We start from the raw sequence: 23,245 nt of genomic DNA on the forward strand, positions 1-23,245 counted from the left end.
TAATTTTTTTTGACTGACAATTTGGAGTAAAACTTGGAAATTTCTACTGTTACATCTTTGAGAGTATCTACGCTTTTTATGGAGCTAGTTTATACAATATATAGCAGCAGTTTTGCTCAAGGTAACATCTTCTGCGTCCAAAGTACTGTGAGAAACAAAGACAGCCCATGAAATTCATCACATATTAGCGTTTTGACAAGGAAATGAGAGCATTCATCTGAAACAACCCACCAGATGCTGCCATGATATCTTGTCAATATGGTTCACTTAATTCTCTCAAAGCCTTTATGACAATATGGTTGTTTTGTCTTGTAATTGTCAAGAATACTCTTGTATTGGCAGGCCCAGCCAGCATCATTTCTGAGCTTCTTTTCATTTTTTTCTTCAAAACTCACATGATCTCACAGATTCAGTGAAAGACTGATAAGACTGATCAATAAATCACACATTCATGGGTGAGCTAACCCATGTTGTTGTTTAAAAATTATGCTAGAGAGACAATGTATATAAAAGAATATATATATAAAAGAATATATAATGCATTGCTGCTTATACTGCTTAGTTTCTCCTTTTTCAGAGGTTAGTATTATGAAGTCATATATTTTCATTTTTCCTTTTTTTTAGTAACTGGAAGATGGTGTGACTGTATGTGTTGTGTTTGTTCCTGAAACCTGAAGTCTTTCTGACTGAACATCTCTCTGAATGTTGAAGGTAATATTCTCAGAAGCAGAACACTTCAAAGCTCGAACAGATCAATTTGTGGACGTAACTGAACCAACCACAAGACTTAAGTTATAAAAGAGAAGTATCCAACGAACTGAAATATCAGTAATACAACAGCTCAACTGGATTTTGACCTAGAGCAATATTGACTCCCAATGTGTCAGAAAGTTTCTTTCTCAAAAATAAGATTCATTTTCTCAGTAGATTTTTTAAACTTTAAATTTGAAATAGTTTAGATACAAAAATTTGCAAAAATTAGGGTTCCCACATACTTTTCATCCAGCTTCCCCCAGAGACAACACCTTACTAAACCACAGTACATTATCAGAACCAGAAATTTGACATTGGGCACACCCTACTTCCAATCCTAAACCTTGGCAGCTATGGAATTGTCTTCATTATTGTAATTTTGACATTTGAAGAATTTTTTTATATATTAAATGATAAAGTTTATAAACTGTTTTAACAGTTTAAGTGAGATAAAACTCAGATCATAAAATTCATCCATCTAAAATAAACAAGTCAATAGATTTTGATATATTCACAGAGTTGTGCAGCCATCACCACAATCTAATTTTAAAATATTTCTTCACCCCAAAAGGAAACTCCATGCCTATTACCAGTCACTCCCAGTGCCCTGACCTCAAAGCCCACACGGCCCTAGACAATTAAGAATCTCCTTTCTGGCCTGGCATGGTGGTTCGTGCCTGTAATCCCAGCACTTTGGGAAGCTGAGGCAGGAGGATTGTTTGAGCCCAGGAGTTTGAAACTAGCCTGGACAACACAGCAAGACCCTCTCTTTATTTTAAGAAGACAAAAAAATGTACTTTCTTTCTGTCCCTCTCTATAGAATTTCTACTCTAGATATTTCAAATGAATAAAATCATATATGTGGTCTTCTATAACTGACTTCTTTAACAGAATACTGTTAAGGATATTTTATAATTTAACATGTATCACAATTCCATTACTTTTTATTGCTGAGTACTATTCCATTTTATGAATATATCACTTTTATTTATGTATTTATTATTTGATAAAAATTAGGTTGCTACTATGACTTTACTATCATGAATAATAATACTACTATAAACAATTGCATTCAGGTTTTTAGTGTGGACAAATGCTACCCAATTATTGAGTCATATAGTAACTCTATATTATCATGTGGGCAGATTACATCTTGCTTAGGCCCGCGATCCAGCTTTTTGTGTGAAGATGTTTTCATTCCTTGATTATAAATATCTAAGAATGCAATTTCTGGATTCTATCATGTGGATTTATATAGTGTATATTTAACTGCCAACCAAGTCTGTTCTCCAAAATGGCTATGACCATTTTATAGTCTGAGAAGCAAAGTGTTGAGATCCATTTTCTCCACACTCCTACCAGAATTCAGTATTAACAGCATATAATTTTTTTAAAAAAGAATTTAGCCATTCTTACAAGAGTGTACTAGCATCTCATTGTGATTTTAATTTATATTTCCCTAATGGACAATGATGCTAACGTCGTTTCATGGGCATATTTGCTATTGTATATCCTCTTGTGAAATGTCTCTTACGTCTTTTGCTCATGTTCCAGTTAAATTGTTTTTCTTACTGTTACATTCAGAAAGTACTTTCTACATTTTCGAAACAAAACCTTTGTCAGATGTGTGATTTGTTGATATTTCCCCCCATGACTTACCTTTTTATGCTCTTAACAAAGTCCTTCCTAGAGCAAAACACTTTAATTTTGGTTAAGTCCGATGTTTCGTTTCTGTTTCTAATGGATTGTGTTCTTGGTTTCATGTCTAAGAACTCTGCCTAATATTAGGTCACAATGACTTTCTCCATTGTTTCTGAAAGTTACAATTATACATTTTACATTTGAATCTGTAAGTTAATTTTTAAATAAACTCTGAGACTCAATGAGTTTTTAAATTTGCTTGTTTAGATTTTCCCCGTGGATGTCCATTTGTTCCAACATGATTTGTTTTAAAGATGAAACTTTCTTCACTGAATTGCTTCTGCAAATTGTTGAAAAATCAGCTGGGTGTGTTTGTGTTGGCATGTTTCTAAGTTCTTGACAATGTTAAATTTTACCTGAGCCTTGTGGCCCTGGGAAAATAAAGGTGAAGGATCGCTCTATCCCATGTTCTGGGATTTGACTCACCCTAAAGAACTGCGCTTCCTATGGCTACAATGGAATCAAGGATGCCACCTGGTTGACCTAGAACACGGCTAGACACAGAGTCCCCAAATTCCCATTCGTTATCAGTGATGAGCTGAAACGCATGTTTCCACTGATCAATGGAAACAAAATGCTTCTTAACAAAATTTAGTTAAGATTCTCTTGAACTTTGGCCCACCTAGCCTTAGCCAGCACCCCATCCTTTCTTCAGGACCCCCTCTGGAAAATAGGCTGACTTCAGGGTAAAACATACTCTCATCTACTGTCTGAGCACATCACCCTTTCTTTCCACTTCCCCATACCCAGTGCCTTCTCACCTGCTTAATCTGCTCTATAATCCTTGAGATGCTTACTGACCTTAGTTAGATGAGTGTTCTCCGCATTACAATAGCCTATCCCCAAATAATTATTTCTAATAATCTCTTTCCTTACTGAGCCTGAATATGTTTTTCATTTGACACTGTATATTCTGTTCTGTTGATCCGTGTCCACACACCCAACAGTATCACATTGTCTTGACTACAGTAGCTGTAATATAATTCCATTTGGTAGTGAGCTGTCTTCAACTTTATTGTTATTTTTCAAGATTATTTTAACTCTTCTAGCTCCTTTGCTTTTCTGTATAAATTTTAGAATCAATTTGTGTATATTTAAGAAAATTCCTGCCATAATTTTGATACTAATTGGATTAAATCTGTTGACTGATATGGAAAGAATTTTTTGAAATTTAATTTAAGTTTATGTTCCAGGATAGATGTGCAGGACGTGTTGGTTTGTTACATAGGTAAACGTGTGCCATGGTGGTTTGCTGCACCTATCAACTAGATATTAAGCCCTGCATGCATTAGCTATTTATGGAGATAATTGACAGCTTTACTTTGTTGAGTTGCCTAGTCCGTAAACATCATGTTTTATTTATTTGTTTGTTTAAGTTTTTATCAGCATTTTTAGTTTTTGTCATACAGCCTCTGTACATGTTGGTTAAATGTATAACTACTTTTTGGAGTCATTCTAAATGTCACTGTTTCAAATGTTGTTTCTCAATGGATTATCGATATAGATACACAGCCAATCTTTGTACCTTGACTTTATATTAGTTCAAAGAGTTTTTCTTTTTTTTAACTTAGTATTTTTTTTTTTACAGAGGATCATTTGCAAGTAAGCTGAGTTTTATTCTCCTTTTCAATCTGCATGCTTTTGATTTATTTTAGTGCCTTATTACACTGGTTAACATTTTAGTACTGTGATCACTAGCAGTGATGAGAATGGGCATGCTTGCTCGCTCCTGATTTTAGATGTAAAGCATTCAATCTTTCACTAATAAGCGTGACGTTAGCTGTATGTTTTTCTTTTTAAACAGATGTTATAATGTTGATGAATTTTTCTTTATTCCTAGACTAGGGAACGTAAAATGTAACCATAATGAGATGTCATTTTGCAAACAATAGAATGACTATAATTTTGTTTTTAAAAACCCTGAAAATAATAAATTGCGGCAAGTATGTGAAGCAACTAGAAGCCTCATACTTTGCTGATGAGAATACATAATGATGCAGCATTTGGAAGTTTGTTTCACTTTAAAAAGTTAAATATACACTTACCATATGAGCTAGCAATTCTACTCTGGAATATTTTACTCAAAAGAAATGAAAACAAAAAGATTTGTACACGAATATTCACAGCACTATTATTTATGATAAACAAAATGTAGAAATAATGTAATTAGCCATTAACTGGTATTTAAGTAAACATAACATGTTATATCTCACCAGTAAAAAGGAACAAAGTACAGATGTGCCAAAAACACGGATGAAGCTCAGAGACATTATACCCGATGGAAGAGAAGGAACAAAAAGAGTACATATTATATTCTCTCTATATAAAACAATAGGAACATAAACCATAGATGAACAAAGCAAATTTTTGGTTGCCTGAGGCTGGGGGTGGCAGTGTAGATACATTGTGAATTGTCAGGTAGGAACCTTTTGAGGTGATGGGAGTGTTCTAAAGCTGAATTGGGGTGAAAGTTGCATAGCTGTATACATTTTCTAAAAGTCATTGAACCGTACATTGCAACTGATGAATGTGTAGTATGCTATGCTGATGATACTTCACTAAAGCCTGTCTAGAAATAAAGATGTAGACCAAATAGTCCATGGATCCCTCTTATCTCTCACGTTCAAAATGCTAACAATAACAATAATAATAATAATACCTCACGAGGAGAAAATACAGTCAGCAAACGTTTTCCCACATTTTTGAGACTTCCCGTGCATCCCTACAGACTGGATGTTGGTGCATCTCTAGAAACAGAAGGTAGGTAAGATTTGTGACCAGGTTCCAGCTGTACATGGAGAACAGGAAACAGAAAGTATCCAATGTCCAGTGGCCGGGAACAAAGGATGGTGACTTGAAGTGAGCAGGGCCGGGACTTAGTCCTGACAAAGTGGGAGTGTTGAGGAGATTTGAGAAGGGAAGCAGAAGATGCAGGGAGAGCGTTGTTGTCTTTCAACGTAGAAAGGGGACCAGAGTCAAGAAATGCGAGTGGCCTCTAGAAGCTGAAATAAGCAAGGAAATGCATTCTCTCCTAGAGCCTCCAGAAGGAATTCAACCGTGCCTACACCTTTTTAGCCTGTGAGACTCATGTTGAATTTCTGATACCTAAAACTGTAGGATAATGAATGTGCGTTGTTTTAAGCCACAAAATTTGTGCAGTCTATTTTAGCAGCAGCAAGAAATGAATGCCCATCCATCTGATCTACCTCCACCAAAGGTTTGACATCTAAACTATGCTTGATAGTGAGGAATTATTTATTTCTGAACCACTTATTCATACAACTATTTCATTAGAAGTTCAGACTTGATTCTGATTGATAAAATTACTTTTTCATACAAAGACAATATTTAATTATCTCAGTAGTTAAAATGTTTTGTGGTCAACAACGAGCAGTATAAGTGCATACATTTTCTTTCTATCTTAATATACAACCCAAATATTCACCAAGTTTATATTTGTTTGTTTTGTTTTATTTTGTTTTGTCTTTTTTTGAGATGGGGTCTCACTCTGTTGTCCAGGCTGGAGTGCAGTGACATGATCTCAGCTCACTGTAACCTCTGCCTCCCGGGTTCAAGCCATTCTCCTGCCTGATCCTCCCAAGTAGCTGGGATTACAGGCACCCACCACCATACCCAGCTAATTTTTGTATTTTTTGTAGAGACAGGGTTTCACCTTGTTGGCCAGGTTGGTCTCAAAGTCCTGACCTCAGGTGATCCATGTACCTCAGCCTCCTAAAGTGCTAGGATTACAGGTATGAGCCACCACGCCTGGTCTCATTTTTTTTTTTTAGTCTCCCAAAGCTGATCATCAAAAATAAAATCTTGAGAAATTCCCAACAACACAGATGTGGGAAGTGAAATGGGAGTGACACTTCCTGCTTCCGGCAGCATAGGTGACCCTCAGGATTTGGAGGGTTGGCTGAGTCATCACATCTCACCCTTTCTGTTTACAGATAACATCAGTGCAACTGTGGCCAACAGAAGATGCAATATATGCAATAGGGAGCTCTTCTTGTCTTCTGTGCTCTGTGGTGTTTTCTGACGCCAGTATGGAGAAATCATTCTTCACTTCTGTGGGTTGCCATATACTTTATACATCCCATTTTTATAGAAAATTATTCAATGTGTAGTAGTTTTTTAATTGCATTACTTTTAGCCTGAAAGATGGATTAAGCATATGGATATCACTTAATTAATTTTTGTATTGTTTTATTATACTTTAAGTTCTGGGGTACAAGTGCAGAATGTGCAGGTTTGTTACATAGCTATATACGTGCCATGGTGGTTTGCCGCACCCATCAACCTGTCATCTACATTAGGTATTTCTCCTAATGCTATCCCTCTCTCAGCCCCTGATTCCCTGACAGGCCCCAGTGTTTGATGTTCCCCTCTCTGTGTCCATGTGTTCTCATTGATCAACTCCTACTTATGAGTGAGAACATGCAGCCTTTGGTTTTCTGTTCTTGTGTTAGTTTGCTGAGAATGATGGTTTCCGGTGTCATCCATGTCTCTGCAAAGGACATATTTTTAACACTAACCACAATACCTTATACGTAATAGGCACTCGATAAAACATCAAACTGTGTATGACAAGGCAGTCTCTTTTTGAGCTCTAGCTTTATCTGAAAAGAATCTGAAGTTATGACAATGGAAAACCAGTGAAAAGACATTACCCTTGCTAATAGTGTAGCTTTTGTCAAATTATTAAGTCCACCTTTGGCTCAGTGTTTACATCTGCAAAATAAAGATAATAACAGTACCTGTATTGTTTGATCATGTTAAATACGATATAGGACATTACACATAAAACACTTAGCATAGTGCCTAACACATTGTTTATCATCAAAAAAGTTAGCTAAAGTTATAATCATTCTCAAATTATTTATAGTTAAAAAGGTTGATATTACTTATTTTCTTAAATGAAAATACTAAAGAACCAAGTAAACTATGTAACCTATAACTTTTTATAATAGATACTTTATTGAAGGCAAAAGAAATAAAATACTAATAATTTAACCTGAAGAGGAATGTATTAAAACAATATGGCGTGATTTATAGAGAGTGTAGGAAATCACAGCAAACAAGATTTGGAAACTACATAAAGAGAAACAATACTCAAGATTAAGCCACCTGTAATCCAGCACTTTGGGAGGCTGAGGCGGGCAGATCACCTGAGGTCAGGAGTTCAAGACCAGCCTGGTCAACAGGATGAAATCCCATCTCTACTGAAAATACAGAAAATTAGCCGGGCACAGGATGAAATCCCATCTCTACTGAAAATACAGAAAATTAGCCGGGCATGGTGTGCACACCTGTAGTCCCAGCTACTCGGGAGGCTGAGGCACGAAAATTGCTTGAACCTCGGATGCAGAGGTTGCAGTGAGCCAAGATCACACCCACTGCACTCTGGTTTTGGAGACAGAGTGAGACTCAATCACAAAACAAATAATAAATAATAAATGAATAAATAAATAAATAAATAAATAAATATTAAGCCAGCATAGATATTGCAACAGAGGACAGAAAACTGTGTTCCCCAAAACACATACTGCCAATAGTGGATAGCACAGTAGGTCCATTCCTATTATTACCTCTAGAACCTGGAGGTAACCACTATTTGTCATCATTACTCATAGTAAATATGGGTGCCTTCCTCAGTGGTTTGGGTCACAAGCAAATGATGAGGTCAGCATGTCTGCCCTGGTTAGTTGGAGAATCCTGGATCACATGGCCTCCCTTACATGCAAGAGAGCCTGAGAAAGTGAAACTTGAGCATTCTCAGTTTCTATAGGGGAAGGTGAAGCTCGCTTCCTAAGATGCCATTCCTTAATCACAAAGGCAATTCTAAAGCCGAGCAGCCAAAGAAATTGTAAAAAAAAACCTTGTCTGTCTCAGATGGGTGAAAATGCAGAATTCATATTACATCAAATCAAGGATAAAGTAAGTTTAAAAAATATACTACCTTGGGTTTAATCATAAATCAGACTTAATGCTTTTTGTTGTTGTTGTTGTTGTTGTTGTTGTTGTTGTTGTTGTTTTGAGACAGAGTCTCGCTCTGTCACCAGGCTGGAGTGCAGTGGCACCATCTCGGCTCACTGTAACTTCCGATTCCCTGGTGGAGGTGATTCTTCTGCCTCAGCCTCTCAAGTAGCTGGGACTACAGGTGCACGCCACCACACCCAGCTAATTTTTGTATTTTTAGTAGAGATGGGGTTTCACCATGTTGACCAGGATGGTCTCGATCTCCTGACCTCATGATCCGCCAGCCTTGGCTTCCCAAAGTGCTGGGATTATAGGTGTGGGCCACTGCACCCGGCCTTAATGCTTTCTTTAAAAGATCTTTTTATCATTAAACTAGTCCTCATTCTCCTAAGAACCAAAGCGCCTTTTCCCCTCTGTGTGATAAATATTTACAATCCTAATGTTTTCTGCTCTTGGATTGAAATTGTGATGTGGTGATGGAAGTGATGGCTGAGACTAACATTTAGTGATTTCTGAGCTGTGTGTGGCAGGTGAGAGGCATTTTTCAACTCTGGCATGCTCTGAAATTCTCAGAGGGAACTCTTAAGATCAATTCTATATGTGGAGTATGGTTATTGTATTCTCTCCCTTTGCTCTATATTTAAATTGTCTCTGGATTTCTCTCAAAATACAAGCACATCCTACCTGTGTCTACTAAAAAAAAAAAAAAATGCATGGAGTTTCTACCAAATGCACTCAGCAATTGAATAAAGCTTTTACTTCTACAACTTTTTGAAGCAATCCTTTAAACTTTATCACTTGCCTTTTGTATTTCCCAGGGGCATCTTCTTGAATGTTGTTCCAAAGAAATAATGTTTCTGGGTTGAACATGGTAAATGTGTAACTAGAATGGATGTGAAACCCTTAACAAAAAGGATTTCTCATGAGTGTTTCACAAGTAATATAATGAATTCTCGCTATAGTCTCCATAAAACGGCAAGTTTCTTATGATAGTAAGGTATTTCAATTCACTCGGTGTTTGAACAATCAGGAGAAGTCCCATGTTTAAATATGTTGATTATGTGTGCATATAAATATTCATATTTGTACAGTTTATTAGTTATACCCTATGTCACTAAGCTCAAGGGTACAGTAAAATAATTTAAGATACACCTTCCACATGTCAATGTTCAAAACATTTAAAGTCATTATAAAATATCTAGCAGCTAGCAATGTTAATATAATTTTCTTTTGCAATAGTTATGTGTATATTAATATTTACATAAAATATAAAAATTATTCTGTTAAATATATTCTTCTAGACATGATTTATATTCCATAAATATCAAGACCATGTTAAATGTTGAATAAGAGTAGATTAAACTCATTTCGAGTGAGTTAAAACTTAAAGCAAAGATGTGAAGATTCTTACATAACATCCTGGCCAGAAACAAAAATAAACCAGGGCGATCAAAGACTGAAGCCAGTATTTTCCCCAGGAGTATATGCCAATTTCTGGTGGCTTAGAACACATTCATGAAGCTGTACATGGGAGACAGGAGGCAGATCCAAATCCCAGAGTAGGGTGAGAAATTTCACTGACAAAACCTTCCTTTGAGTAAGGACCGCTGATAGGTGGCATATTTAGTGAATAAAATAGAAGAAATCTTGACTTCACACCCAAGCTGAACATTTAGTTTATGTCAATATTAGATTGGTTAGTGCCTCATGGCTCTTAGAATAAAAAAATAATAAACGAAAGGGAGTTGTGTACATGAGAGGAGGGCAGAGAGAGAAAGAGAAGGTCCATTCAGAGGAAGCACACTTAACATTCAGGTTTTGACTAACAATGCTAAAGGAAAAAAAAGTGTCATATCAAATCTCTAAATATAAATGAAAAGAGGCCATAATTGCTTAAAGACCATCAGAAAAAGAATAACAGAAACACAATGACTATAAGTGTTAGAACCATCAATGCAGTGTTTAAATTAAGTACATAATTTGATATCTAAAGAACTAAAACTGACTAAAAATATGATAAAGAAAAAAGAGAATATAATGTGTGAAAAGAAATTTAAATATGAGTCAAACACAAATTCTAGAAATGAAAATTACAATGGAAATGAAATGGCCGTACACCAGAATAAACACAGCTGAAGAGAACATTGGTGACAGATACAAAAAATCATACGGATAGTGTTAGGAAATTACCCACATGGAAGAGAGGGAGTACATATTAAAGAAAAATAAAGAGACATGTAGGGTAGTTTGAGAAGGTCAGCACACGTTCTATCAGAACTTCAGGAAGAAATACAGAAATGCAAAGAGAACAAATTAGAAAACGTGGTTCAAACTTTACAGATTTGTTGAAAAATATCAATGTGCACATTTAAAAACCCAGTGAGCCTCCGCCAGAATGTGAGAATGTATTAAATATTCATGTAGACATGTCTTACTGAAATTACAGAACATTGAAGACAACACAAAATAATAAAAGCTGCCAAAGAGAAAATCAGATTGCCTCAAAAGTAAGCCAAAATTAAACTAATGGTTGAGTTCTCAGCACCAACAATAGAAGGCAAAGACAGATGGCTGACACCCTCAGAGTCCTGAAAGAGCACACTGTCAGTCTCAAATTTTGTGTCCAGTTAATCTATCTTCAAAGGAAAATAGAAAATTGATACATTTTCAGTCAAGCAAAATTAAAATTGTTTACTCTTCACCTGCGCTCAGCCAGAGAAACTCTTTAGGGGAAGAAGGAATATTGTCACAGAACAAGTGTATAAGAATATGACTAGAATGTGAGGAAGGAAAATGATAAATACATGAGTAAATCTGAACAAATAAATACTAACATAAATAATAATATTTAATATGAAGGTTAAACTACGATGTAAGTAAAATATGGACAGCAACATCATTAAGCATGGGTGGTTACTGTAAGTAAAACACTGGGAGTTCTTACAGAGTTTTAAAAAAGGATGAATAAATGGATTAATTTTAGAATTTAATAAGTAAAATAGAATGGAAAAATGTCTAGATTATTTACTAAAGGAATTGACAACAGGGTGAATATCTGCTGAATAAATAGAGGGAAAAATGAAGAGGAAAAAGCTCTAATTATTTCAAAAGTTTTACAGAAAGAGAAAAGATGAAAACCAAGATGTAAACAAAATATAAATAAGATGGCTCCTCCCAATAACCCAGTAATCTCAAACAGTTTGTTGCAATAGACTCTTTATTAAAAAATAGGTGAGAAAGAAACAGAGTGGTTTACAAAGATCCACTATATTCTGCTTAGAAAAGAACTGCCTCAAACAAGAAAAAAATGTGAAGGAGGATCGGAAAATGTGCACTAAGTAAATATCAATCAGAAAGGAAATCGGAAATAGAACTAGGTGTCTGCATGGAAGGCAGCAGCAATGATGACAGACTGATTACTTACAGAAGAGGATGATCCAACAAGTAAATACGTTGGGAATGACTGAAGCCAGGTTTATTGTTTTTAGAAATAAACGTTACAGATATGGAGCGGAAGAAAACTAGGATGAGCTTTTATTATTAGATTGGATTTGGAAATATATTGAAGTCTTGGTATTAGTTATGTATGTATACAATTACTGTCTCTTTCTCTCCTCTCTTTCTCCCCATCACACTACACACACACACACACACACACACACACACACACACTAGTTTTAGTTATATCCACAGAAAGGGCCTAGGAACAGCAATACTTTAATATCTGTGAGCACTCCCAGCAGCCCCCTTCTGTGTTTTCAAAAATCCTTCTCAACCAAAGGTTACCAGGATGCTAGAAATGCAAATTTCAGGACTGGTGGATGCGGAAATAGAAAGCGAGCCTGAAGTATTTTGTCGTGGAAGCAAGCAAGGAAGTAGGCAAAAAATAATAGGGCATGTGTAAAGCCCCATTGAAGCCTGATTTAATAGTATTCTCAGTGGCAAACTCTGGCACAATTTGAGCATCAAAATAAATAAAAATGTAACAGTTTACAATCCATTATTATCCATACTGACAAAAGTAAACAAATGAATAAATGAATGCAAAGAAGATAAACGTTTTCCCTAGAGTAGAACACCAAGCCATAAATACAATAAGGATGATACAATTAGAAAAAGTACCACTTAGCAAATATCATAGCAATAATCATTTCAACGAAGGAAACCCGAGGGATGCTAAAACTAGTGAGTGAATATTTGAGGTGTATATCAGTGTCAGCCAGGATTCTGCAGAAAAATAGAACCAACAGAACCCTACTCTGTGTTTGTGTGTGTGTGTGTGTGTGTGTGTGTGTGTTGGGTCACACAATTATGAAGACCAGCAAATCTGAAATCTGCAGTTTAGGGTCATAGCTTGGAAAGATTTTAGGGAGAATGACTTCTCAGATAAACCTCAGATTTTGCTCTCAGGGCCTCCAATTGACTGGTTGAGGCCCACAAACCTTAATGAGAATTATTTCCTCTACTAAAATGAACTGATTATAGATGCAGTCATGTCTACAATGTAGGAAAACAATAGAGAAAATAAACACAACCACATATTTTAACTATGAAGCAAATTGACAAGTTTTTAGCAACTGTGACCAAGAAAAAAGAAAAAACTCAAATTACTGAAATCAGGAATGAAAAATGAAAATTACTCTTGTCCTTATAGAAATGAAAAAAATCACCAGGGAATACCCTAAATACATATATGTCAACAAATCACACAACATGGATACGCTTTTAGGATGATATAAACTACCAAAATTGAAGAAGAAATAGAAAACCTGAATATATCCATATATATAGAAAGATTAAGAATATTTTACTGAATACTTAATCTACATTTACATGGACATATTCCATATAAAGATGGAAATTAAAGAAGATCTAAATATATGGAAAGGCTCCTTGTCGACCAGAAGACAATATTGTTAAGAAGACATTACACTCCAAGTCGATCTACAGATTCAATGCAATCCCTTGTAAAGTGAGTTGGAGCAATTTGTGGCACCAGAAAGAAAGGAAGGGCTAATTTATATGGATATATTCCATATAAATATAGAGATTAAGTATTCAATAATACTTCCCACGAAGCAAAACCCAAGGCCACATGATTTCACTGTAAGCTAGATCACTTATTTGAAGAAGAATAACACCAGTCTAAGAGTAAAGAACACTTTTTAACTCATTCTTTGAGACCAGTATTACTTGATACCAAAACATCACAAGAAAAGTAAATTACAGACCATTATTATTTATAAACATAAACACAGAAATCTTCATCAAAGTACTAGAAAACTGAATTCAGCAGCTTACCAAAAAGATTACACAGCATGACCAAGTGAGATTTATGGCAAATTGAAAGGAAAATTCAACATCAAAAAAAATCAATCAATGTAATACACAGATTAATGGAGTAAAAAATAAAATAATCTCAATGGACATGTAAAAATTTAACAAAACCTAACATTCTTTTATGATTGAAATAGTCACTTAATGGGAAAATTCTAAGACTTTCTTTTATAACCAGAAACCAGACAAGGATGTCTATTTTTACCAACACCTTTCAGTATTATACTTGAGGCTTTATCCAGGGTAACCAGGCAAGACAACCAAAAGAAAATCAGGTTAAAAAGGAAGAAGTAAAATTATCTGTCCTGATGATATAATCTTATAAATAGAAAACCCTAAAGAATACACAAAGAAACCACTTAGAGCTAATAATTTCAGCAAAGATCCAAATACAAGATCCAAATACAGAGATCAGTTGTATTTCTATGATCTTTGTATCATAGAACTTTGAGAAGAACTTTGTTAGAACTTTGAGAAGTTCTAACAATGAACTTCTCAAACGTGAGATTAAGAAAACAATTTCACTTACAAAGCATCGAAAAGAAGAAATACTTAAGATTATACTTAACTAAAGAACTGCAAGACTTCTACATGAAGATTATAAAACATTGTTGATAGAAAGTAAAGAAGATCCATATATATGGAAAGGCTCCTTGTTTGTCTATCAGAAGACTTAATATTGTTCAGAAGGCAGTACACTCCAAGTTGATCTACAGATTCAACACAATCCCTTATAAAATGATCTGAAGCAATTTGTGGTACCAGAAAGTAAGGAAGTGCTAAAAAATAAATCCCAAAATAATGGGAATATGCCAAAAGACATAAAAGCCAACTGAAAAGTTTCCTCAAGTCTAAGCTGAATTAATTAAGCAACAAGATTAAGTAGTATTGGATTATAACCCAAATAATAAAATAAATATTCAGCATTCATAATGTGAACAGATTAATGGTTTCCATAGGTTTTGTTTGGAGAGAAGCAGAAACAGAATTGCTTTGGCTATAAAAGAATAGCAGAAGAAATTCTTCTGATGAAACTGTTTTGTATTTTAACTGTGGTGGTTGTCATATGAGTCTATATATGAGATTAAATTGCGTAGACTATACATACATATATATGAATGAATATAAAACTGATGAATTCTGAATGAGGTTAATAGATTGTTTCAATATGAAACCCTTGGTGTTGATATTGTACTATATACATGCAAGATGTTACAACCATTGGAAAAATAAAGGTTTATAGTTTTTTTATATTATATGATTTATTACAACTTCATGTGAATTTAGTTATCTCAAAATGCAAAATTTGAAGAAGTCAATAAATAAGTTGAGCAACATATTGAACATTGTACAAAGAGAATTAAGCTTGAAAGAAAATCAATAGAAAATACAGTAATAAAAACACATATGAAAGGGTATATTTCAAATTTAAAATAAATCATAAAATAAATATAGGATTCATTCAATAGCTTTAATATATGTGTCAAGAAATCTCAGGAGGAGAGGAATAGAGGAATGGGTTAAAATTAATGTTTAAAAAGTTAGTGACAAAGAGTTTTCACAATACGATAAAATAAATCAGCCCTTTCCTATGTTAAGTAAAACTATCCCAAATACAATGAACATAAAGAAAACTGTATGTAGGAAAAATCATAATGTAACTGATAAAAATAATAACAGTAGGAGAAAGAAGACACTATCATCAGTGAATATATTAGGACTTAGAAGAGACTTTGATAGACATAACGGAAACCCTGAGCCAGTGGAACATCTTTCACACAGCTAAAGTAAAATTCCATATCTGGAGATTATATTCCTTAAAAATGAAAGTAAAATTTAAATAAAAATAAAAGCTGGAGGTATTTTTTCTTAACAATTCTTCACTGAAAAACAAACAAACAACAATAATTTTCTTCAGTAAGAAAGCAAAGTATTTCATGTTGGAAAAAAAAAGCAACTCCAGGAGGAAATAAAGATCAGAGAAAATAGGAACGATGTGAGTAAACACAGTAAATAATGACTGTTCGAAGACGATGATTGTAATGTCATTTGGAATTTAAATTATATTTAGAAATAAAATTCATGATAAAGATAAAGACACACAAAAGTTAAAGAAAAAAAATGTGATTAGGCCGGGCATGATGTCCCATGCCTATAATCCCAACACATTGGGAAGTCAAGGCAGGAGAATCATTTGAGACCCGGAGTTTAAGAACAGCCTGGGCAACATAGCAAGACTCAGAGCAATATAGCAAGATTCTACAAAATTTTTCTAAAAAAAATAAGCTGAACGTTGTGTCACACACCTGTAGTTCCAGCTACTTTGGATGCTGAGGCACGAGGATATTTAACTCCTGGAGGCTGCAGCAAGCTATGATGGCACCATTGCACTACAGCCTGAGTGACGCGGTGAGACATTGTTCCCCTGACCTCTGCAATCCTCCACCCCTTCCCCCCCCAAAAAAGGGACTCAAATATACTATGATTATAGTAGTGTCACGAACTGGCAAAATAGTAAGTTAATTATACAATAGTTAAAATAGTAATAATACAATATGGTTACAAGGAAATAGAAGTAAAAAATAAAATATGGAAATCAATAACAGAAAAATATCTGGGAAATTTTCAACTATTTAGAAACTAAACAACACATATAAATAGCAAATGGGTCAAACGGAAATGATAAAGTTCGAAAATATTTTGATTGAATTAAAATAAAAATACCACATAAAATGCATGAGATGCTGCCAAAGCAGTACTGAGAGGGAAATCTATAGTATTAAATTTTCATGTTTACAAAGAAGAAATATTACAAATCTTTGATTTATACTTTAAAAACAAAAAAGAGAACAAAAATGCTAAGCAAGCAAAAGAAAAGCAGAAATCAGTCAAATTATGAACAGAAAAATAGAGAAAATTAATAAAACCAAATGCTGCTTTTTCTAAAGGTTTACTCAAATGGATAAACTTTTGCCAGATTAATGAAGAAAAAAAAGACTAAAATTACCAACCTGAGGATTAAAGGAAGTGAGCAGCACTACAAGATCTACAGATATTGAATGTGTAGTAGTGAATATTGTGAACAGCTCTAGTCCTACAATTTCACAATGAGGATGAAATTGAAAAATTATCACAAGGATATAAACTGTCAAACTTAACTCAAGAAACATAGAAAAACTGAATACCCCATATCTCTTAATTTATAGGTAAATATCTGCAGCCACAAAAAAACAATTCAGAGTGGCTCATGCCTGTAATCCCAGCACTTTGGGAGGCCCAGGCTGGTGAATTGCTTGAGGTCAGGAGTTCGAGACCAGCCTGGCCAACATGGCAAAACCACATTCCTACTAAAAAAAAAAAAAAAAACAAAAACAAAGAACCAGCAGAGCATGGTGGTACTTGCCTGTAGTGCTAGCTACTTGGGAGGCTGAGGCATGAGAATCACTTGAACCTGGGCAGCAGAGGTTGCAGTGAGCCGAAGAGACTGTGCCACTGCACTCCAGACTGGGTGACAGAGCCAGACCCCATTTCAAAAAAAAAAAAAAAAAAAGGTCCAGGCACAGATGGTTTCATTATTGAATGCTAAAACAAATTTATATATGGCTTCATATTCAATAAAATCCTAGCTCCTATAAAATACTATCTAATCATACTGGTACATGACATTACTACAAGAAGAGAAAATTGAGAGTAAAAGAGAAAACAGAATGTAAATAAGTAATAAAAGAGAAATGATGTTTCATAGCTTTAGAAGTGACAAAACTAAAGCTTACATGCACTGATTCAACCTTGGTAATGCTTTCTTTTTCCTTTCTGTTTTATTTAATTTGATCTTTTCTCTTTTTCTTGATCTAGCTAATGCTTTGGTTATTTTTAACTTATAAAAAGCAAACTTTCTGTTTTGTTGATCTTTTGTTCTTTTGTATTGTTTTTCTAGTCTCTGTTTTGTTTAGTTCTGCTCTGATCATTATTATTTATTTCCTTTATTAATTTTTGGGTTTTGTTTGTTCTTGCTTTTTTTACATGCATTATCAGGCTGTTTATTTCAAATTTTCTAGTTTTTTATATAGGAAATTATTGCTATGAACTTTACTCCTAGTGCTGATTTTGCTATATCTCTTTTGGTATGTTGTATTCCCATTTTCATTTGTTTCAAGAAATGTTTTGATTTCCTTCTCAATTTTTTTTATAAACCCATTGATTGTTCAGACGCATGTTGTTTAATTCCCACTTCTGTGTACAGTTTCTAGAGTTCCTCTTGTTACTGATTTCTGGTTTCATTCCCTTTTGGCCTAAGGAGATATTTGACAGCATTTTGATTTTTCTATATGTGTTGAGATTTGCTTTGTGTCCTAAAACATTATTTATCCTAGACAATTTTCCATGTGCAGATGAGAAGAATGTGCATTCTTCAGCTATTGGATGAAATGTTCTGTAAATGTTTGTTAGGTCCATTTAGTCTATAGTGCAGTTTAAGTCTTATATTTCTTTATGGATTTTCTGTCTAGATAATCTGTTCAATGCTGAAAGTGGGGTGCTCAAGTGTCCAACTATCATTGTGTTATGGTTTATCTCTCTCTTTAGTTCTAATAATATTTGCTGTATATATCTTGGTGCTCTGTGGTTGAGTGCATACATATTTACAATTCTTATATTCTCACTGAATTATTCCCTTTATTATTATTAAATGAATGTGTTTGTCTCTATTTTTTTACTTAAAATCTATTTTGTCTAATATAAGGATAGCTACTTCTGTACTCTTTTGTTTTCCATTTGCATAGGATATCTTTTTCTATTCCTTCACTTTCAACTTGTGTGTCTTCGCAGGTAAGATAAGTTTCTTGTAGGCTGCATATAGTTGGGTCTTGTTTTGTCAGCCATTCAGCCAGTCTATATCTTTTAATTAGGGAATTTAAACCATTTACGTTCAAGGTTGTTATTGATAGGTGAGGACTTACTCCTGTCATTTCGTTAGTTTCCAGTTGCTTTCTGTATATTCTTCATTCTTATCTTCCTTTCTTATTATTTATCTTTGCTATTTGGTGGTTTTCTGTAGTAATAACTTATTCCTTTCTCTTTCTTATTTTTATATTTGCTCTAACAGTGAGTTGTATACTTTTGTGTGTTTTCATGATTGTATATTGTGTACTTTTGCACCCAAATGTACTACTTCCTTTAGCATATCTTGTAGGACTAGTCTCACAGTGACAATTGCCCCAGATTTTGCTTGCCTGAGAAAGACTTTACTTCTGTTAATTTCCAAAGGATGGCTTTGCTGTATATAGTATTCTTGATTGGCAGTTTTTTCCATCCAGGCCCCTATCATTTCTGAGACCCACAAAGTTCATATTGTATATATATATAATATTCATATAACATATTATATATGCACATATAAATATCTATGAATATATAATATTCATATAACATGTTATATATACAATATGAACTTTGTGGGTCTCAGAAATGGTAGGGGCCTGAATATATACATATAATTATTAAAAGATTACAAATCAAGCCACCAGAATGTTACATAAAATATTCTCTATCCTGCTACCTTAATAAATATATCTTCCTAACAACTTGAAGTCTAGGGTAAAATTGAGAGTCCTCAGAGATTTTCCCCAAGTTAGTGGTTTAACACCAACTCATCTTATTTCCAACTTTCAGCTGCACCAGGAGGAGCATTGTGTGCATGCTCATGGAAATGCCCACCTGTACACCCAAGCTGAACGAACTAAAGAGTCAAGCACCCATAGAACTGAGGTGAAAAACATGCATAATATGGTCCACCTTTAGGAGAAGAAAAAGCCCATACTGGCAAAAGAATTAGGCTGTGGTCCTTTGGGCAGGGAACACTGTGGTCCTGGGTACCTGGAACATGGACTACAGTGTAGAGTAATGACCCTAAAAAAATTATCTTGCTACCCCAGATTCATGGACAGTGGACAGAGCTGTGGTCACCGAAGGACAATAGTGGAGCCCTCGGAAGGAAAGATTCCTCTTCATTGTCTCTGATGATGGCACAACTTCCACCAATTGCTTATATGATATCCAGCAAATCTTGTTATTCTCATCTGTGGGATGGATATAATATTTACTCAATGAATTATTATGAGAATTAAAGAAAATAAGATAATTTTTAGAAAACAGCATACTACATTGTCTAATGCATACAATAGTAGGAGTTAAGTTCTCTCTTCCTCTTTTCAATACTACCTTAATTTCTGGAATCTTAGATTACTCATTTGATGTATTGCTTATGTTATTCTATATAATAAGACTAATCTCAGTACCTTATCCTCAAGGTTTGCATAATAAATATATGACACAATATGTAAAAATTAAGTAATAAGAGGTCAAGTGGTATAAAAAATAGTCAACACATGATGTACTCAATCAAAAGAGAAAATCTCAACTTGGAAAAATGTAAGTGGAATTTATAATTGTCTCAGACTATTTGGGCTGCTATAACAAAATACCTAAACTGAGTATCTTATGAATGCAGAAATTTATTGCTCATAGATCTGGAATCTGTGAAGTCCAAGATCAAGGCACTGACAACCATGTCTGGAAGAACCTCCTTTTGGGTTCACAGATGGTGTATTCTTACTGCTTCCACACATGGTGGAAGGGCCGAGGCAGCTCTCTAGGACCTTTCAAAAACAAGGACACTTACCCATTCATGATGCTTTCACCCTCACAACCTAATCATCTCCCAGTGACTCCAGCTCCCAATACTATCACATTGGTGATTCGGTTTCAGCATATAAATTTTGGAGGGACACAAATGTTCAGAACATAAGAATAACCATTTAGGAGTGTTTAGTAGGACCATTTTGATACTTTTTGTATTAAATTTTCTTTTATTGGTTTATCTAGAAATTCATGTTTTTCCTAGTTTTAGTCATTCTTGATTGGATACAAATGCAGTTAGGAAAACTCAACAAAAATTTGTCATATAATATCAAAAAATATGTACCAGGGAGGTTTCTGCTGGTGCCAATCCTCAAGTGTTCTGCTTTCCTCTTGACCTGATTAAGCAGATTGCATTTGCATGCAAGGTGGCCTGGGCATGTAACTAGAGAAATACCTATTTACATTTATTCTGAAAGCTATCTGAATCATGAGAAAATATGGGTATTGGTGGAATTTTGATATTTAGTAGGAATCATCGAAAGAGTGAAATATTCTCCTCAAGTGGATCCTGAATACTCTCATTTATGCATCCTACTTATATGCGTGCCAAAAAGTGCAAAACCCTCTCATTTATATTTTTTATATCGGCTTATTTAACCACTACTACTGCTAGCATGCTCACCACACATCCTCAAGGTCAATGAAGCTATACATTTATTTATAAGCAACGAATTCTCCAGACTAATCTAGAAAGTGTAGTGAAACTTGATTCATGAAAATCTCTTTGATACTGATGTTCTAACTGACACTTGGCCTATAATAATATATAGTTAACAAATTCATATTGTTTATTTGAGAAGAGATCATGCTAGGTTTTGAAAAGTCAATAAATGTGATATATAATTCATTTAGTTGTAGCAACAAGGTTTAATGAAGAGCATTGAAGTACAGATGGGAAAGAGAAAAAAGTTGTTAAGGTTTTCAATTTGTCTCCAGCCCAGTTTTCCCAAAGTAATCAACTAATATATGTTTTCCCAGGTTCCTTTTTGATGAGAAAAGTTTACTGTCTTTACCCAATGTTGCTATATCATGTGAACATATTCTAAAATAAAAAAGGCGTATGGCTATAAATTACTTATTTTTAAAAATATGCATAACATGTAATACATTATTTTGTTTATATAAAGATAAATTTCACTGAGAAATAATTCAGTTTATGATTTTTTGAAAAGAATAACCACTTTAAATTACAACTTAATGAAAATGTAACAGTCAAACTTACAGTGCTCCGTGTGAAAAAGAGACGTCTATCTTTCTATTTATTCTTAAAAAAGACATAAAGAGGAAAATGGTAAAAGAGTGACAGGAAACCCATTATTTCGACAAAGTTCAAGTTAAAAATAAACTAAAAATATAGCTTAACTTAAAAAAGCAACAACTGAAGTATGAGTATACAAGTATATGATTATTTGGCTTTGTTTTTTTACTCCATACTATACTGACAGAAACTTAAAAATATTCCTCAGATATGGTTAGGCTAATGTATTCTCTGTTATTTTATAAGCATTTTATTACATATACATTCATATATGTTATGGGCACTTCAGAAGAAACTGTAAAACCACATTTTAAAGTGCTTAAAGAAAGAGAAAATAGTATGGGAATCTACATCTTTGAAAAAAGGAAAGTTAAAGAAAGACAATTTCAGATAACTGAACATTGAGGAAATGTGTCCCCAAATGGACTGCATACAAGAAATACTGAAAGAAGTTCTTCAAGGAGAGGGAAAATTACACCAGATTAAAACCCAGAACTGCAGGTAAAATAAAATGAAAATAATAATGTATGATATGGCTTATGATGTTTGTAGAAGTGAAACATACATCAATAAAAGCACAAATTATCTGGTGAAAGGAAGTTAATGATAAGTAACTATTAGAATGATCAACTATAATCGGTTAAATATGTGTATTATAATCTTTAGGACAACTATTAAAATATAACACAAAGAGGTGAAACAATAAAGCAAATAGAGAATAATAGAAATGATATCAAAACAATTCTCAAGTTATCTTAAGAGAATGGATAATACAACCAATAATTGCATTCAACATAAATGGACTAAATAGCCTGAATAAAATGCAGATTTTTTTTAACCTGGGTGAAAATGGAGAAAAAATTAAAACAAACAAAACCATCCAAGCACAAATGTATCATTTATAAGACTCATTATTCAAATACAAGACATTAGAAGGTTTAAAATAAAATAGTGAAAAATCAAATGATATGGAAGTATTAAGCCTAAGAAAATTGGGGTAGCTGTAATGAATCTCAGACAATTATAACTCTAGGTAAAAAAAAATCATCAGAAATGAAGGAGGCCATTTTAATATCATAAAATTGCCAGTTCATCAGGAAAGCATATAAACAATAACCACGTGTATATCTAATTATAAAGTTTCAAAATAAAGAAAGAAAACCATAAAGGAGCAATAAACTAAGTCAATAAAGGTACATGACTGAGATAATATTGAGAGATTTCTGGTTTCTGGTCTGGAATGTAAGGGGTTTGAAAGTTGTCACTGCAACTTCACAACAAGAAAAAGTTGAAAACAAAACCCACTAAAAATTGACGACTCTTCTTAGATCCGTCAGGTGAGGATACCTGAGGTCACAAAGTGAAATACGGACTGAAATATTGAAGAGGAAGACAGGTGGATGCAGAGAATCACGGGTTCCTGGAGCAGAACCCCAGGAACAAAAACTGTGTGGATCCATACTGGGGGCAGGAAAACCTAAACTACAGTTGACAAATTGCCAAGGCTCATCGTGG

Source organism: Chlorocebus sabaeus, chromosome 13 (assembly GCF_047675955.1).
Source record: "Chlorocebus sabaeus isolate Y175 chromosome 13, mChlSab1.0.hap1, whole genome shotgun sequence".
Classification (NCBI taxonomy): Eukaryota; Metazoa; Chordata; class Mammalia; order Primates; family Cercopithecidae; genus Chlorocebus; species Chlorocebus sabaeus.